The sequence below is a fragment of the Marmota flaviventris genome, chromosome 9 (genome assembly GCF_047511675.1).
Source record: "Marmota flaviventris isolate mMarFla1 chromosome 9, mMarFla1.hap1, whole genome shotgun sequence".
NCBI lineage: Eukaryota > Metazoa > Chordata > Mammalia > Rodentia > Sciuridae > Marmota > Marmota flaviventris.
Window position 1 is genome coordinate 56,962,417 of NC_092506.1, and position 15,852 is coordinate 56,978,268.

Genomic DNA, 15,852 nt, shown 5'->3' on the forward strand with positions numbered 1-15,852 from the left:
TATACCTTTTCCCATGTCAGATGACTTTCTCTTCAGTCTATGTGAAGGATATGGGAGAGGACACAGCAGAGTTTGAATCTAGAGATGATGCAGTCATTGGAAACTTTATCCCAAGTCACAAGTCCCATTTGCATCACACTAGAGTAGTTAGCTTTTGGCATGCATCTGCAAGAGTATGTTCACAGAATCACATGATGTATTGTGTTTCTAAGATCGGTTTTTAATTGTTAACTTTTATACTGAAGTACAACATTTATACAGAAAAGGGCACAAGTCATAAGTGTACAATTCAATGGACTGTCATAAAGTGAAACATCCATAAAACATCACTCAGGTCAAGAAATAGAACATTTCTAGTATTTCAGAAGCCCCTCCCAAGTACTCTGTACTTCTTTTTAAAGTAATCTTTTAAAATATATTTAGAGACATCCAACACATGCAGTTGTGTGAGGTCATACTACCGGGAATAGTTAACAAAGCTGTGTTAAATTTCTTTGACCAGGGATTCTGTGGCAGATGACCTCTACAAGTATCAAAATAGCATTGTTGAGGACATTTCAGGCTAATGGGTCTTGCCCAAACTAGCAAATGTACTTAGCATTTACTGGGTAATAACTGTGTGCCAGATACATTGTGCTTTGCCTATATTAAATAATTTAATCTTTGGCCCCATTTTAGAGATGAGAAAACTGAGGCAGAAACAGGTTAAATAACTTTTCCAAAGGCACATAACTCAAAAATGGCAGCATCTGGACCCCGAGCCAGGCAGTCTGGCTCCAGAGTCCACAAGCTTAGTCACCATACCATACTGCCCTCTTCAGTGGTTTGTTGTTCAAAATAAAGTAAATGAGAGCAAACCCTGTAATATGAGAGACTTTGTAAGGACTCAAATATAAGGTTACTCCCTCTTTCCTGAGAAATGATTTTGGAAAAACAAAAAAGCAAAAACCTCATCCTATATTCAAGCTTATTCGGTATTTGCAGATGACTCCCAAATATTTATGTCCATCCTAGACCGCTCCTCTAAGCTGCAAACCTACCTACTCAACAGGCACTTCAAAGTCAGCAGCCCTAAATCACAAGTCATCATCTTTTTATACCAACCCCCTTTCAATCCACTCCTGCTCTTTTTTGTGTAGAACAATGATTGTCACCGCCATCCACCCTGCTGCCCAAGTTAGAAATTTGGATGCCATCAAAGACCCCAGCCTCTCCCTCACTCTTCCAAAATCGCACTCCCTTCCTCTGTTTAAGAGACCCTTTGTTCTCTCTCCCTAGAAGTTCCTCATTTCTTTGTGCCACTTGTGCATGTCTCAAATCCAGACTTTATTTTTTTTTTCTCACAGCCTACTCAAAGTCATAAGAAAGACAGAGGGAGAAGTCAAGTCTTTTAAGATCATTTATGCTCCACTTCTAACTAACTTCACCTCTCCCCATTTTTCTCTCCCAAATGGTCCCTCAGGATCGTCCCTACTTCTCTAATTTCCTTCACACTTTATTTTACTGGAGATTATACTCTGAGGTAGATAGACCACCATCCCTTAAAATCTTAGGTCCAATACCTCCGAGTCTCAAGCTTTAAATTTGGAATGAATGAGGAAGTGAGGGGAAAGAGTCTCCAAGGATGGAGGAGAGGGAAGGGATAAAGACCATGGGGGGGAGGGGTAATGAGAAGTGACTAGCAGGAGAGAATGGGGACATTAAGAAGGAAGGAGGGGTGGGGAAGAGGAGGGTAGGAAAAAGAGGTGTGAGATAAGAGAATGGAAAGGTGTGAGGAAAAGCGGTAAGGAGTAGATGGGGAGAGCGAGCCAGGGAGAATGGGTAAGAAGAACAGAAGAGACAGGAGAAGGGGTGAGAGAGGGATTTCCAAAGAGATGGGGAGAATTTAGCGTAGAGGCTGACAGGAGAGAATCCAGCAAAAGGCATGGAAAGAGGGGATGGGGGCGCAGAGGAACGACGGGGAGAAGGGGAAGGGAGAATGAAGATCAAGGTTGGGAGGGAGAAGAGGCGAGAGCCAGAACAGGGCAGTGAGGGGGAAGAGGGAAAGCTAGGGAATAGGGTCAGAAGGGAAGGAGGTGAGCCGTAGGGAATGGAAAGAAGGGGAAGAGCGGAGAGGATGTAGAGCACCGGACGGGAGAGGACCGGGAGAAGTGACAGGGAGAAAGGAAGAGAACCAGGACTAGGGGACGGCTCGGCGTAGGGGCCGGATCCGGCGCTCGGGACTGGGGCCGGGAAGTGGAGGGGCGGAGGGAGGGCGGGAGGGAGGTGGGGGAGTCGCGGCGAGCGCGGGTGGGGGCGGGGGCGGGGGCTCCGCGGGCGGAGGGGCGGGGGCTCGGGTTACCGCTCGGAGGGCGGGGGAGGGGAGGGGAGGGGAGGGGGCTCCGGGCCGCGGCGGCGAATCTCGCATCCTCCGCGGGGCGGCTGTGGAGGAGGCGGCGCCCCGGCGGTGGCGGACCGACCGATCGACGGCCAAGGGAGAGAGGACCGACGGCCGGCCTCCCGGAGGGGACTGCGGCTGGAGGCAGCGGCGGCGGACGATGCGCGGCCCTAGGGCCCGCGCGGGCGGGCGCTGCCCCGGGGGCTGACCGCAGCCGGACGGCGCCCCAGCACCGGGCGAAGCAGCCCGCGTCGCGCGAAGGTCAGTGCCCGCAGCCACCCTGCCCGTCTGGCCGCGCCGGCCGGGTCCGCGGGCCTCCCCCGGGCAGCAGCGGCGGCGGCGGAGCCGGGGGCTTTGTTCTGAGCCGGAGACAATGGGGGAGGGGGGGCCTGGGCCTGCGGGACGAGGGCGAGCGTGAACGTGAGCGTGGGGGCAGGGCCTGGGGGTCTTTGTGTGCGTGTGTCATCGAGTCAGAGTGTGTGGCAGCGTGAAGAGTGTGCCTGGGGTGTGGGTAAGGGCAGGGCTGTGTGTGCTACTCCGAGTGTGAGCGCATCGTCTGAGTGTGAGTCAGTGCGTGTCCCCTGGAGGTTGTGTGTTCGCGTGTGTCTGTGTAGTTGTGTGTGCATGTATGTGTCTCTCCAAGGCGGTGTGGGTCAGAATGGGTGTGTGCGATGGTGAGCAAGTCTCTCTGAGGGTGTATGTTTGTGTGCATGTGTGTGTGTTGTGCTCTGCGATGTGGGAGCCATGTGTCAGAATGTGGAGGATGGGTGTGTGACAGAGACAAACTGAGAGACAAAGAAACTGAGGGAGGAGAAGTAAAGAGAAGCAAAGGAGAGGCAGGCAAAGCCTGAAGTGGGGGTAGGTCATCCAAACTGGTGTTCTAAGTGAGAGCCAGTGTGGAAGCCAGTGGGAGTTTGTGTCCAGGATGCTTAGATCAGAATCCTGTGCAGGGGACAGAGGGAGGTCACTGGAGGCCTGGGTCCCACATGGAGGGGGTGGGGAGAGGGAGGTCTAGAAGCACAATGAACTCAGTGTGGCATGGGCTGGGCCTACAGCCACAAGGTCATAGGCCAGAAAAATATTGTCACTATGTCAACTCTTCAAATACCCACAAGGGACATAATCATAGCCCTCCTCAACTCACAGGGGCGACACAGTCCCAGCCAACATACATCCTTGAGAAATAGCCTCACAGACATCAAACACCCCCGAGAAGCACAATGAGAACCAATACGATGCACTGTAGACTCTGTCAAGCCAGTGTACACCTATGGGATATGCTCTCAGGACAGTGCACACCCACAGCAGAAATGTTGCAACCAGAAAAATTCCCACAGGATCATTATCACAACCAATACATACAATGGAAGACAATGTTATTGAAAACACCCCGTCACAGCAATACACTTTCAATACAACCCATCATATAGGTTACATATACTTCATCAAAGCCGCACACATCCAGCAGGTATGCCTGACACCAACAGGAAGCTGTATTGTGATTGCTCTTACCTCACAGCCACTTGCACACCCCTTAGGAGATGGTCATGAATGTTATATGCACACTATCCTAACTATCCTAACTGCTGAATAAACTCTTTGATTTATAATGCTGATACCATTACTCTTTCTCATCCATAGACCGCTGAGCTCACTTTCTTGTTCCCTGTTGTCTTCCATTCACCCTATATCCCGCCACAATCCTAAGTGTCTCTTTAATACCAGCTACGCCGTTTCTTTGCCTCCTTAGCCTCTGCTACCTTCTTCTTTCGTCCCAGGAGCACTCTATAGACTTATTTGATCTCTAAAATTCTAAATTCCTACATTCCACTCTCTGCCCACAGCCTCCTTTATCTTCCCATCTTTCAGATGCCCTCCCTCCTATTAGGTTTTTTAAACTTCTAATAACCTCTTACCCTTGACCTCTTTGATTTTTTTTTTCTAATCTGATCCTTCCTGGCTTTGTGTGTTCTTTCCAGCTCATATGCCAAGGACCATCCCTTCACTCCTTGGCCACTTTGTTTCATTGTCCTTGAGCCCTCCCATCCAACATATTCTCAACCCTAGCTAGCAAGATTTCTCCGCCATACCAAGTGATAGGTCTATAAATTCTTGCTTCTATAAATTCTCCGCTCACCTGGGCCCCCCATAAATAAATAGATAGATGATCTTTTTCTATTTTTTCACACTTTTTTTTCTTTACCCCACATTCCTCCCCCATTGTTTTCAGTATATTTATTAATCAATCCACTGGTTTATTCATTCAGCAAACACATACTAAACACCTACTCTGACGGGCATTGTGATAGGAACTGGCATTACAAGAATAAACAAAATGGGCACGGTCCTTGCCCTCATGGAGCTTACAGGGTATAGGGTGAGTGTCATAACAGCAGCACAGAACAGAGAAAATTATGCCCATGTAAGGAAATCAGAAGAGGTTTTCTGGAGAAAATGGCATTTAAACTTGTGGATAAATAGGGAGTCAACCAAGCACAGGAAAAGTGGAGATGAGAGGGAATTGGTGGAGAACATCTCAAGTCATAGCAGCAGCGTATGAACATCCATATGTGCAAGAAAGTATCATGTGTCTGAAAGACAGAGCAGTGAGTGAGCAGAGCACTTGTAGCATGAGGTGAAGAGAAGTGAGGGAGTCCATGGGGGAGGTAGGCAGAGGCTTAGATCATGCAGGGGTCTTGCAGAACACATGAAAAAGTTAAATTTAACTCATAAATAATGGAGAGTCATCAAATCATTTGAAGCTGTGGAGTGATGTTACCAGCTTTGTTTTAGAAATACCACGCTGATTGGACTTGTGGAGACTGGAGGAGGAGTCTGACAAGGAGGAGGCTAGTGGGTGTTATAGGAACCTTGGTGGGGGGTGGGTAATGCTGGCCTGAACTGGAAAAATGGCAAGAGGGCGAAAGTGGATGCAGGAGCTCTTTATAAACAGAGAGGTCAGCAGGACTTGGTGACAAAATGGATGTGGAGTTTGGAAGAGAGAGAGGAATTAGGAGTAGAAAACCTGTTCTACTCATTTGCTGAAAAAAAAAAAAAAATTGAGGCTGTCTGGTTTGATTCCTTCAGCTTTCTGCTTCCTCCCTCAAATTTTTACCTGCATCCTTTTCAATATTTTCTCCTCTCTTCCCATAATAACGAATAGGTATTCTTCTATTGAGGTCAGTTCTCCATCTGTACTTCCATCTCCTCCATGGATACTTCTTTTAACTGATTATTCCATGTCTTCCTCATATTTACAGTTCCTTCTTTCCTATTACTCCTGGGAGCACATCAAGATCCTCCAGTCCCTCTTATCCTTCTTAAACCCTATAATACCCCTTTAGTTAAGAGGCTTTCTTACTTTACTTTGCTCCCACATTTTGTGAAAAATCCCCTGCTAATAGCTGTTTCCACTTCTTCACTTCTCATTTACTCCTGCCTCTCCTGTGTAACTGCTCTCCCTAAGAGAAAGGTACCTCTCTCCTGTCAAAACTGGGGCATTTTTTTTTTTTTCAAAAGTCCTCAACTGCTTGATCTCTTGGCAGGAGCTGACATTGTTGAGTTTTCTTTTCTTATTGAATTGTTCTTGATTTTGGCTTCTGAACCACTGTTTTATTCTATTAACATGTAATGAGCATCCATGTGCTAGCCACACTGCTAGGTGATGGGAATGGAATAAAGTCTTAGCAAACACTGTTCCTACTCTCCAGGAGTTGCCACTTTAGTTGGGGAGAGAGAGAGAAATAAGCAGATGATTTCTATCACTGTGTTGCCATGATTACAGTATGATGGCATTGTGCATCTCTCTCCAAGAGCTCCCTCTGGATATTCTGTCTCAGTATGCTTTAAGAGATCCTTTGCGTGGCCCCTATATGTTACTGTTGTTTAAGGTTCTGGCTTGGACTTTCTTATTATCTCAGAGGTGTACAGCCCTCTGGGTCATGCGTCCCATTCATTTCCAGGATTTGACTTGTCTTCTATAGGCTGAAGACTCCCAAATATCTCTCTTCTGAGTTCTAGACCTGCAAACCTGCTGCATACTTGATCTTTACTACATAGCTCACAGGCCCCTTATTATGTGCAAACCTAAACTCATTTCTTTTCCAAATGACTGTTTCATGATATCCATATGACTTAGTTTGTAAGCTGAAAACCCAGAAATTACCAGTAGCATTCTCTTCTTCACATGTACCATAATCCAGAAGGTTCTTGGAACTTATTGATTCTACGTCCTCTCTGGCAGTCTCCGAAGCCCCATCCCTTTTCTCCATCACTTCTGCTGTTGCCCTTACCTTACCATCAGAAGATCTTCTAAATGATCTTCCTATACTTTGCTCTTCCCTCTTCTAATCAATTCTTCTCACTATAGCAAGAGAGACTTTCTTAAAGTGTAAATCCAGTCACATCACTGTCATTCTTCAGTGTTTCATTCTTTTTTTTTTTTTTTTTCAATTAAAATCTCTACTTTTTGATGAGGCTCATGAGATCGTGCTCTGACTCCTCAATCTCCCTAGCCACATGGCTTGTCCCATTTTCTTATATTTTGAGTTTCAGACATTTTTAATTCCTTGTAGTTCCCCCAAAGACATGGCATTCTTTGTTCCTGGCTCTTTGCATATACTGTTCTGTCTGTCTAAAAGGCCCTTCCACTCCTTTCTTCTCCTAGCTAATCCTTTCTCATATTCAGATCTGATTCCATCAGGACCTCCTTTTGTTTCACTCTTGTTATTGCCTCAACCCTGTTCTGTCTCCTTAACAAGGCTGGGATCCCCTTGATGCAAGGTTGCACATCACTTATTCTTTGTGACCCAGGGTCCCAAACACATGGTTGGCAATGAACAAATGAATGATTACTTGAGACACCTCAGCACACCCTTCACCCTCACTCTTCAGAAGACTCTTGTTCTCAGATGGCCACATGATCAGGGAATTTTCACATCACACATTTGCCCCACTGCAGACATTTCCTTTCTCTTTCTTCACAACTTTTCCTTTCTCACCCCATGTTCTCTCCTCTGTCTCCATTTTACCTGGGCTTCTCTTTTCCTGGTTCCTGTTCCTCAGTCCTTTCTGAATGTTACTTCTTTATTTAATCATCAGATATTTAAGGAGCTCTGGAAGCTTACAGACCCACATCCACTGGGCCAAGTATCTGTTTAGGTTATTGGAAGGAATGAAAGATGCCAAAGTTGTGACCTGTCACAAGGCACTACAATGCTTCATTATCTCCTCCACTCAGCACCAGTGACTTCCTTACTATTAGTTCAGTGACCCCTTCTCAGACCCCCATCTTACTTACCAGATCCCTTCCCTGAAGTATCCTAGGCTGTTCCTTCTTCTAATGTACCACCTACTCACCCTGAGTCCAATTCGGGCATTTTGGTCCTGCTTCTTCCTATCTTAGATTCCCTGATTCATGTGCTCTCCTCCTCTTCCCTCTCTTGCTGTTCAGTTGTAACAGAAGCAAACCTGGCCTCTCTCCTCTCTGATGCACTGTACCTGTTAGCAAAAGCCACTCTCAGAGGTTCATGCTGCTAGATCCCAGCTTCTCACCAGCTTCTTGCGACCTGCCCCTTCCTTCAGCTCCATTGTCCCTATTCCCTATGTTACCCTCTGAGACCAGGGCATTTTCAACCACTGTTTCTTGGAAGGGGCTTCCAGGTGCCAATGCCCTTCTTTGAGTGGTCCACTTGGAGCTCAAAAGCCTGAGTCAGGGTGCTCCTCTCCGTTCACTTAGCACACTGAAATGTCCTTGTTTTTATTTCTCTAAGTTGTTCAATGGAAGGAGCTTATTATCACTCAGAGCCTAGAACTTGCCTCCCATATGGCTGCTGGGAAAGGAAGAAGACAAAGAGGAAAGGTGGGAGGGAGAAGGATGGCTACACTTCAGACCTTCTAGCCACATCATTTATCATCTGGGTGACTTGCTTCTCTGAGTTTCCTTTCCTCAGGTAAGAATGGGGATAGTGATATTGCTTTAAGAAACTTGTTTTGGAGGTTCAGGAAAAAAAAGTATTAAGTGCTCAACTAATAACTTAATATCAGTTTATTTATTTATTTTTGCAATGCTGAGGATCAAACCCAGAAATTATATGTCTAAAATCTTAGTCCTGTACTCATTTCTTCTGATCCTCAATTTATTACTTCTTCAAATTTATTCTTCCTTCTTTATACCTTTTCAATATTTTAAATTTATTTTTATTATAGAGGATTTTAAACATATGCAAAACAAATGTAATGGTAAAATGAGCCCCCATGTAGTCATTACCCAGCTTCAACCACCAGAAATATATATATCCTTGTTTCATCTTTACCTTACTCACTCCCCACTTTCTTCACTTGTAAAGTTTTTAAAGTAGATAAGTCTGACGTGCTCAGTCTTAACAAATGAACATTCCAGTGTAACTCACACCCCTATGAACAGATACTGAGCCTTTCCATCATCTCAGAAAGTCCACCCCCTGGTTGTTGCTGCTGCCTCCAGTGTATTTCTTCCTTAAAGCAATCTTTCTTTATGTTTGTCTTCTGCATATTTCTACCTGTTACTAAGTCTTCAGCTGAATGAAAAGTTTCAGGTTTTGAAATGTAGTCTTCATAATGGAATGATAAGGATTCAGTGGTCTTAGTTGGCTAACTTCACTGCTCTGGGCCCAAGGTGGGATACAACATCATGGCAGAAGAAAGCAGCTCAGGACATGGCAATCAGGAAGCAGAGTCCTTTATATCTTTTGATTGCTATGTCTTCACCTGTCCTTACAGCTCTGGCCTTACTGGCCTCCTCTATAGCCTGCACTCTGATTGTCCAGGTCCATTTTGGGGACCAGACCCTTGCTGCTCATCACCACCACCTCCAGTTCCCTCTGTCTACATGGCCTATGCCTACCTTGATCTCCATATCTGTGAACACCATGAAGGCAGATACTTGAGCTTTCTGGTCACTGTTCTATTTTGCACTTGGTATAGTCTTTAGCACATGGTAAGTCTTAGTATATATTTGTTGAATAAATCTATCAGTCACTTCACACACATGACTTTGGTCCTCCATTTCCTTTCCCCATATTTTTCTTTCATTCCTAGAGGCCTCCAAGCATCCTCCATGTTCTTTTCCTCCTCTGACCACTGACCCCATGCTTACCTGATCCTCTATCTGGATTGACAGTTACCTCAGTATTGATCTTCTCTTCCTTTAACCTATCCTGTGCATACTGTTAGATATATTCTTTTCAAGCAAAATGTTGATCATTCTCCTTCCCTGTTCTGTTGCCTAGACAGCCATATGACTCTTTGTCTGAGCATACAAAGCTCCCCACCAGTAATTTAGTCTAACAGAAAGCACTAGCTCTGGAATCCATCAGAACTGCGTTCTAATGTCTCTCTACTGCTTTCTTTCGGCTTCAGTTTCCTAATCATCAAGTAACACTTACCCAGTATTATTGTGGTGTGTGTGTTGCAAAACAGTAGCAGCTAACATTTATTGAGGCTTCCCTATGTGTCAGATATTGTGCTAAGTGTTTTGTGAGAATTGTCTAATTTAATTCTCATATCAGCTATGTAAGGTCAGCACTTTAATCCCTGTATTACAGAATAGGAAATGAAGGCTTAGGAAGGTAAATAACTTATTCAGGGAAATGCTGTAAGTGTCCAAGTCAGGATTTGAACTCAAGTCTGACAGCAGAGCCTGTCTTCTCAGTCACTGTAGTAGTAGCTCAAGCTTGCATATTTACTGCTGTGTGCCAGTCACTGTTCTAACTACTGAGTATGAAATAGTAGGTATTATTATCATACCCATTTTATAAATGAGGAGATGAATGCACTGAGAAATTAAATGGCTTGTCCAGGGTCATAGGGTCAGTAAGTGTGAAGCTGGGAGTCGAATCCAGTGATTAGTGTTTTAATCACAATCCTGTCCTACCTTGTTATGGTACATTGTCTCCCTATATTAGGAAAGCAGTAAATGTGTATTGGTGAATGAATCTATGCTGAATTTAATTTGGTCTCTGCCCAGATCTGAGTCAATATGTTCTCCCATTTCCCACTGCAGGAACCCTGCACTCTCACCACTCTCCTGACATGATTCTCTCCAGCATCACCAGTGATTTCCTTACTATTAGTTCAGTGACCCCTTCTCAGCCCCCATCTTACTTAGACTCTCAGCAGCATTGGAAACGATCAATCTCTCCTTCCTTTTTCAAATGATTCATCCTTCACTTCTGTGATGCTGCATCCAGGAAAAATAAAGGTCTCCTCTACTGCCTCTTCTGTGTGCCTGTTTCCCAGGGTTTTGAACTAGATTCTTTTCTCATGCTATACATCCTATCTGATGGGGGTCTCCATACCCATGGCTTTCAGTTACCCTCTGATTTGTCCAAATATCTCCAAACCCGTCCTCTTTCTTAAGCTCTGGGCCTGCAAATCCAACTGTCTGGGACATGTCCATGAAAGGATTCCAACAGGCAACCCTCAAAATGACTTCTTCTCTTCAGTATCCTAGTGGCACCACAATGATATCCACACTGGGACTCTGGGAGGCAGTCTGGAGTCTAGAGCCCAAGAGCCCTCATCCACTTCACCTCCTCACCTCTTTGTGTCTTCTAAGAGCCACGACTGATAACCTGGACTATTACAGGTTAGCTGCACCCTTGGTCTTTCTCTTGCTTCAGATTCTCTTCCTTCTTCAGGCCTCTAGTATCTTCCTAGGACCCTCCCTTCACCCTCTCCATAATTTCTTCCTCTCCATCTTTTTCCTTCTTCCTAAATCTCAGACAACATGAAAGCATAGTCCTGGGAGCAAATTAAGGCTGCATTAACTCCGGAAAATTGTTTCATTCTAAGCCTCAATTTCCTCACTGGAAAATGGAAGCTGGAATTCCTTTCTCACAGGGTTGTTATGATGATTAAATGAGATACTGTCTGTGAATTGCCTGGCATGGGGCCCAGTATGCTGTAAAAGCTCAGAAAAAAACAACTCTGCTACTCAGGTCTGTCCTTAGCCTCTCCCTAGAGTGCCTTCTGAGACCTGTCCTCAAGAGAGACAGAGGCAGGCCCTGGCACTGCCCTGGCCACTGTCCCAGGGATATCCAGGGAAGCTAGTCTTCTTTCTCCTCCCACAACCTCCTCTCTCCCCCTCCCCTTCTTCTAACTGTGTTCCTGCCCCTCTGCCCCTCTCCAAACCTTTGGCTGTTCTTGTCTCTGCTCACTCTTTCCTCTGCAGTGCATATTCACTCTCCCTCAGTCTTGCTACCTCTCACCCTCCCACCAGAACTCTTGCTTCTCTTTCCATTTTCTTTATGTCCAGCTCTGTATCCCCACCTCCCTTTGCTCACTGGGGCTACCCTCTTCTTCCTCCATTTCTAGCTCCTCTGCCTTTCACAGCCCCCACCACCACCCCTGTTGTCCTCTGGTCCTGCCCCTCGCTGGCCCTGGGACAGGAAGTTGAGGGAGGAGGCCTAAGCTGTGCCAGCTCCCCCAGCCTGCTTTCCTTTCTCTACCTTAGCCACTCCTATGCTTCCTCCTGGAGAGCACCCCCTCCCTGTGGTCCCCTGCTCCTCCCTCCAGCCCACCTCTCTTTCCTCTCCCATGTTCCTTGTTCTCCCAGGTCCTACAGACACACAGGCCAGGGATGGGGTTTGCGGGGAGGCTGTGTTAGCTAGGAAGGGTGAATTGACATCACGTTTCAGGCCCCAATGAACAGTCTTGCCCCTCCCCCTCCTAATGAGAACCAGCTGTGTTTCCAGAGGCCCAGATGTGGGGATAGAGGGGGAGAGTAGGATAGAGTCAGAGGACCAAGTAACAGGACTGAGAACAGAACAAGGGCATATAGTAAGGCAGAAATGAGTAAGAGAAAAGATGTAACAGATTGGGTGACAAGACAAGATGGACAGGTTAGGCCAGCCCTGAGACAGGATAGGACAGATGTGGAGAGGAAGAGAAAAGAATGGGGAGGGAGAGAAGTCTTAGGGAAGAGGCAGTGAGAAACACTGGACAGATGGGAGAGATGGTGCTGAGAACAGGCTGGAGAGAGGATGAGACGGTCTCGGGAGAGAGTCTGGAGTTCGAGTTTGGAACTGGAAGCTGTGGAGCAGGAAGTGATGAGGCATAGTCCAGACAGAGGCCCCAGGGACCTAGAGGTCACAGCTGCAGCCGCAGAGCTGACCACGAGTGCCCCGGCAGCATGTGTGAGAGCACGCCTGCCTGTGGGTGGGTCCGCAGGCGTGTGCGCGTGTGCCTGCCTTGTCAGTCTGTACATTCATGACAGCAGGCTTGCCCATGGTGTGTGCATGTGCCTCTTTATATAGGGGGGATTTCCAAGGGTGCAAATGTGCCTCTCCATGTGAGGTCCATGAGAAAGTGTCTTCATTTGTGTGCATACGTATGCCTGCATATATTGCTAGGGGGGCTTCGTGTAAATGAACAGGCAGTCTGTGTGTGAAAATGGGCTTCTGAACACATGTGAGGAGGGTGTCTGTGTATGTGCCATGGCTGTGTGTAAAAATGCATCTGTGTAAGTCTTTCATCTATGTCTGGCAGTGTGTGGGTCTGTGACTTTGAGCATGTGCCTTTGTGTGTAGGAGTGCACTGGGGGGAGTTTATAATGAACAAGGACCCAGGTTGGGTAATGAAGAGAGCATGGAGATCTGCAGAGTTTGGGAGAACGGGCTGCTTTCACACAGAGCATCTGTCTGGGCCTGAATCCTTCCTCTTCAAAGCTGATCATTCATCTGAGCTTTAATCTCATACTATTGATACATCCTTTCTTCCAGAAAATGTATTGACTGTGAACTATGTGCTATGCTTCATGCTACACATAAAAGTGACTAAGATATACCTCTGGCCCTTAAACAGCTCATTGTCTGGGTAGGGAGAGAAATAGTTATAATACAAAGAGTGATATATACATTGACCTCATTGTCCATTACCTTCTCTTCCCCCAAACCACTACTGCTTTCTCTCCATTGACTGATTAAATGAATAGGACTAACCTTCAACCCTTGACCCCTAATCCAATCTCTGGACTTAGATTCAAGTGTTTTACAGATAAGGAAAATAACACTAATACTGAACTCAAATCCAGCCCAAACTCCAAAGCCCCTGCTTTTTTTTGTGGCCTTTCACAGATGGGAGAGATGAAAGTTCGAAGCTTAAGTGGAGGTCAGAAACGCACTTCCCTTCAGAGGACAGGAAGTCCTAGAGCAGAACAAATCTATAAAGACTCAAGGACAAACTTCTGTAGCTACATATTGACCAAAATGTCTTAGGGTCGTGGGCTTACCTGTTTGTGTGTATGTCATCTGAGTTGGCATAACTGTGGACATTTCTTTCTGAGTGGTTAGTATGTGAGTGTGGTGATGTAGAAGCATGAAGCTCCAACCACTGATTCAGCACTGATTGTCTGCTCATGCTATTGCTCTACTAAATGCCAGAGAAGCAGAAACCAGCTAACACCTGCTACTACCCTCAAGGAGCCTCCGGTCCTGTGCAGGAGGCTCATGAATACATCAGGGCTGCAGTGCAGTTTATTGCTGATGTGTTGTAAAAGCAGTGGGAGCCCAGCAAAGCACAATGGGCTCTGCTTGGGATGGCAGAGGGGGTATGTCAGAGAACAACTCATAGAAGACACGACATTTAAACTGGGTCTTGAAATTCAAATAGGAGATGGCCACATGGAGAGGATTTTTAGAAGCTATCTCAGGATGAGATCATACCACATACAAGGCAAGGAGGAGTTACGAAGGAGCATGCGACATTTAGTCTTAGAATGCAAGGCATGGTGGGGAAGATAAAGGTCGGAAACACAAGAGAGGTTGACAGGGCTCAGATTGCAAAGGACACACTAAGAGGTTGGATTTTATGTTGGGAATCAGAAGTTCTATACCTAGTATCTATGAATCCTTTGAAACTTCAGGCACAAGTTTGTATCTGTGTCTATCTGCATATCTTTTTCTGTGGAGAAGCAGTTTTCTGCTGTTAGTAATGGGGAAGTATTGAGAACCTTTAACCAGGAGTGGTTTGGTAAGAGTTGTGTGGCTCTCTGGCCTGGTGGAGATATCAGAGGGTCTGAGCCAGGAGGCAAGGGGACCAGTAAGGAGTTGTTGTAGGAATGCAAGAAGATGACAATGGTTGGCCTGGAAGAGCAGCATTGTGGAAAGGGAGGAAAGGGCAAAACTGAGACATGTTTAGTTAAAATGGTCAGGTTTTAATGACAAAATGGAAATCAGATTGAAGAAAAGCAAGAAAGCAAAGACAGCTTCCAGATTTCTGGCTTGGACACCTGGATGGTGTCCACCTGGACAACTGTTGTTCATGGGAAAGGGAAGGGAAGAGGAAAATCAGTTTGAGGTGAGGTTTGGGAATATGTTGTGAAATCCGGTATTTTGCTAGACATGGGTCTCCATAGAGTGGCTTCAGAGCTGGAAATGGAGATTGGAAAGTCACTGGCAAATAGATGGCACATAAAAAGTGGTTGATACATTTTAACTGAGGCATGAGAGTAAATAAGATCACCCAGGCAGAGTGCAGAGAATGGGAAGAGAGAAACCTGAAGAGCCTCAAAGGTGAAGGGGTGGGCAGAGGATGAACTTGTGAGGGAGACTGCGTAGTGGACAGGGAAGCATGTGGAAGCAAGGCAGGGGGTGGGGTATTACAGTATGAAGCCAAGAGGTGTTCCAGAATAATCCAGCAAGAAGATTTAAAAATGACCATTGGATGTAGAACATGGAAATGCGTGGAAGCTTAGTGATAGCAATGTCACAAGAGAGGATGCCTCACTACACGCAGCAGGAGGTGTGAAAAGGGAGAAAATGGGGGGAATGAAACCACCTTTCATAGAGGGCAGTGGCTTCCAAATGTCTCCGTTTCTTCCTGCAGCTGCTTCCTTTCAGCCTCTGTTTCCATCTCTCCACTGATTCTACTCTTACTAGTCACCAAATGCCTCCTCTGGGTCTTTAGGCCTCTTCCTTGAAATTTAGCAGCATTTGAAACCTGTTTCTCCTTAGAGCCAAGGCACACTCCTCTTGGGCTGGCTGTTCATCCCTCCCTTCCTCCCTCCCTTTCTTTCTTCCTTTCTCTCTCTCTGACCAATTAACTCTTTGTCCATCTGATAGTTAAGGCCAGAAAAGAGGCTCACTCCTCACTGCCTGCTTCCAAGCAGTCATTAAACCCTGCCTGTCTCCTCTACCTTCTAATCCCCCTCATATATCATATCCACTTCTCACCACTTTAATTTCTAACACTCATCCAAGTCACTGTCAAAGCAATGTCATCCCCTAGACTCATACAGGTACCTCACCATCTTATCTGAATGCCATTGTTTTCCAAAGGGCAGTGATAAAGATGCTCAGACAATGTAAGTCATATCATGGCACTTCTTTAATACTTTAGTGGCTTCCATTTGCAATTAGGATCATGTTAAAATCTTTAGTAAGCTTCTGAGTCCTGCCTTGTTTCATACTCTGAGTCCCTAGCTCTACACCTTATGT

General features: G+C 46.0%; 1 protein-coding gene across 2 annotated transcripts in view; it reads left to right on the forward strand.

The window, feature by feature from the left end:
• Positions 1–2,409: 2,409 nt before the first annotated feature.
• Dchs1 (dachsous cadherin-related 1) overlaps positions 2,410–15,852 on the forward strand; it is a 33,796-nt gene continuing 20,353 nt past the window's right edge. Inside the window, exons 1-2 of one of the 2 annotated variants that reach the window (XM_071616423.1) lie at positions 2,410–2,638; positions 8,149–8,328. The gene's annotated coding sequence lies outside the window, so the exon portion shown is untranslated. The remainder of the gene's footprint in view (positions 2,639–8,148; positions 8,329–15,852) is intronic. The other variant, XM_027919928.2, reaches the window with a different exon arrangement.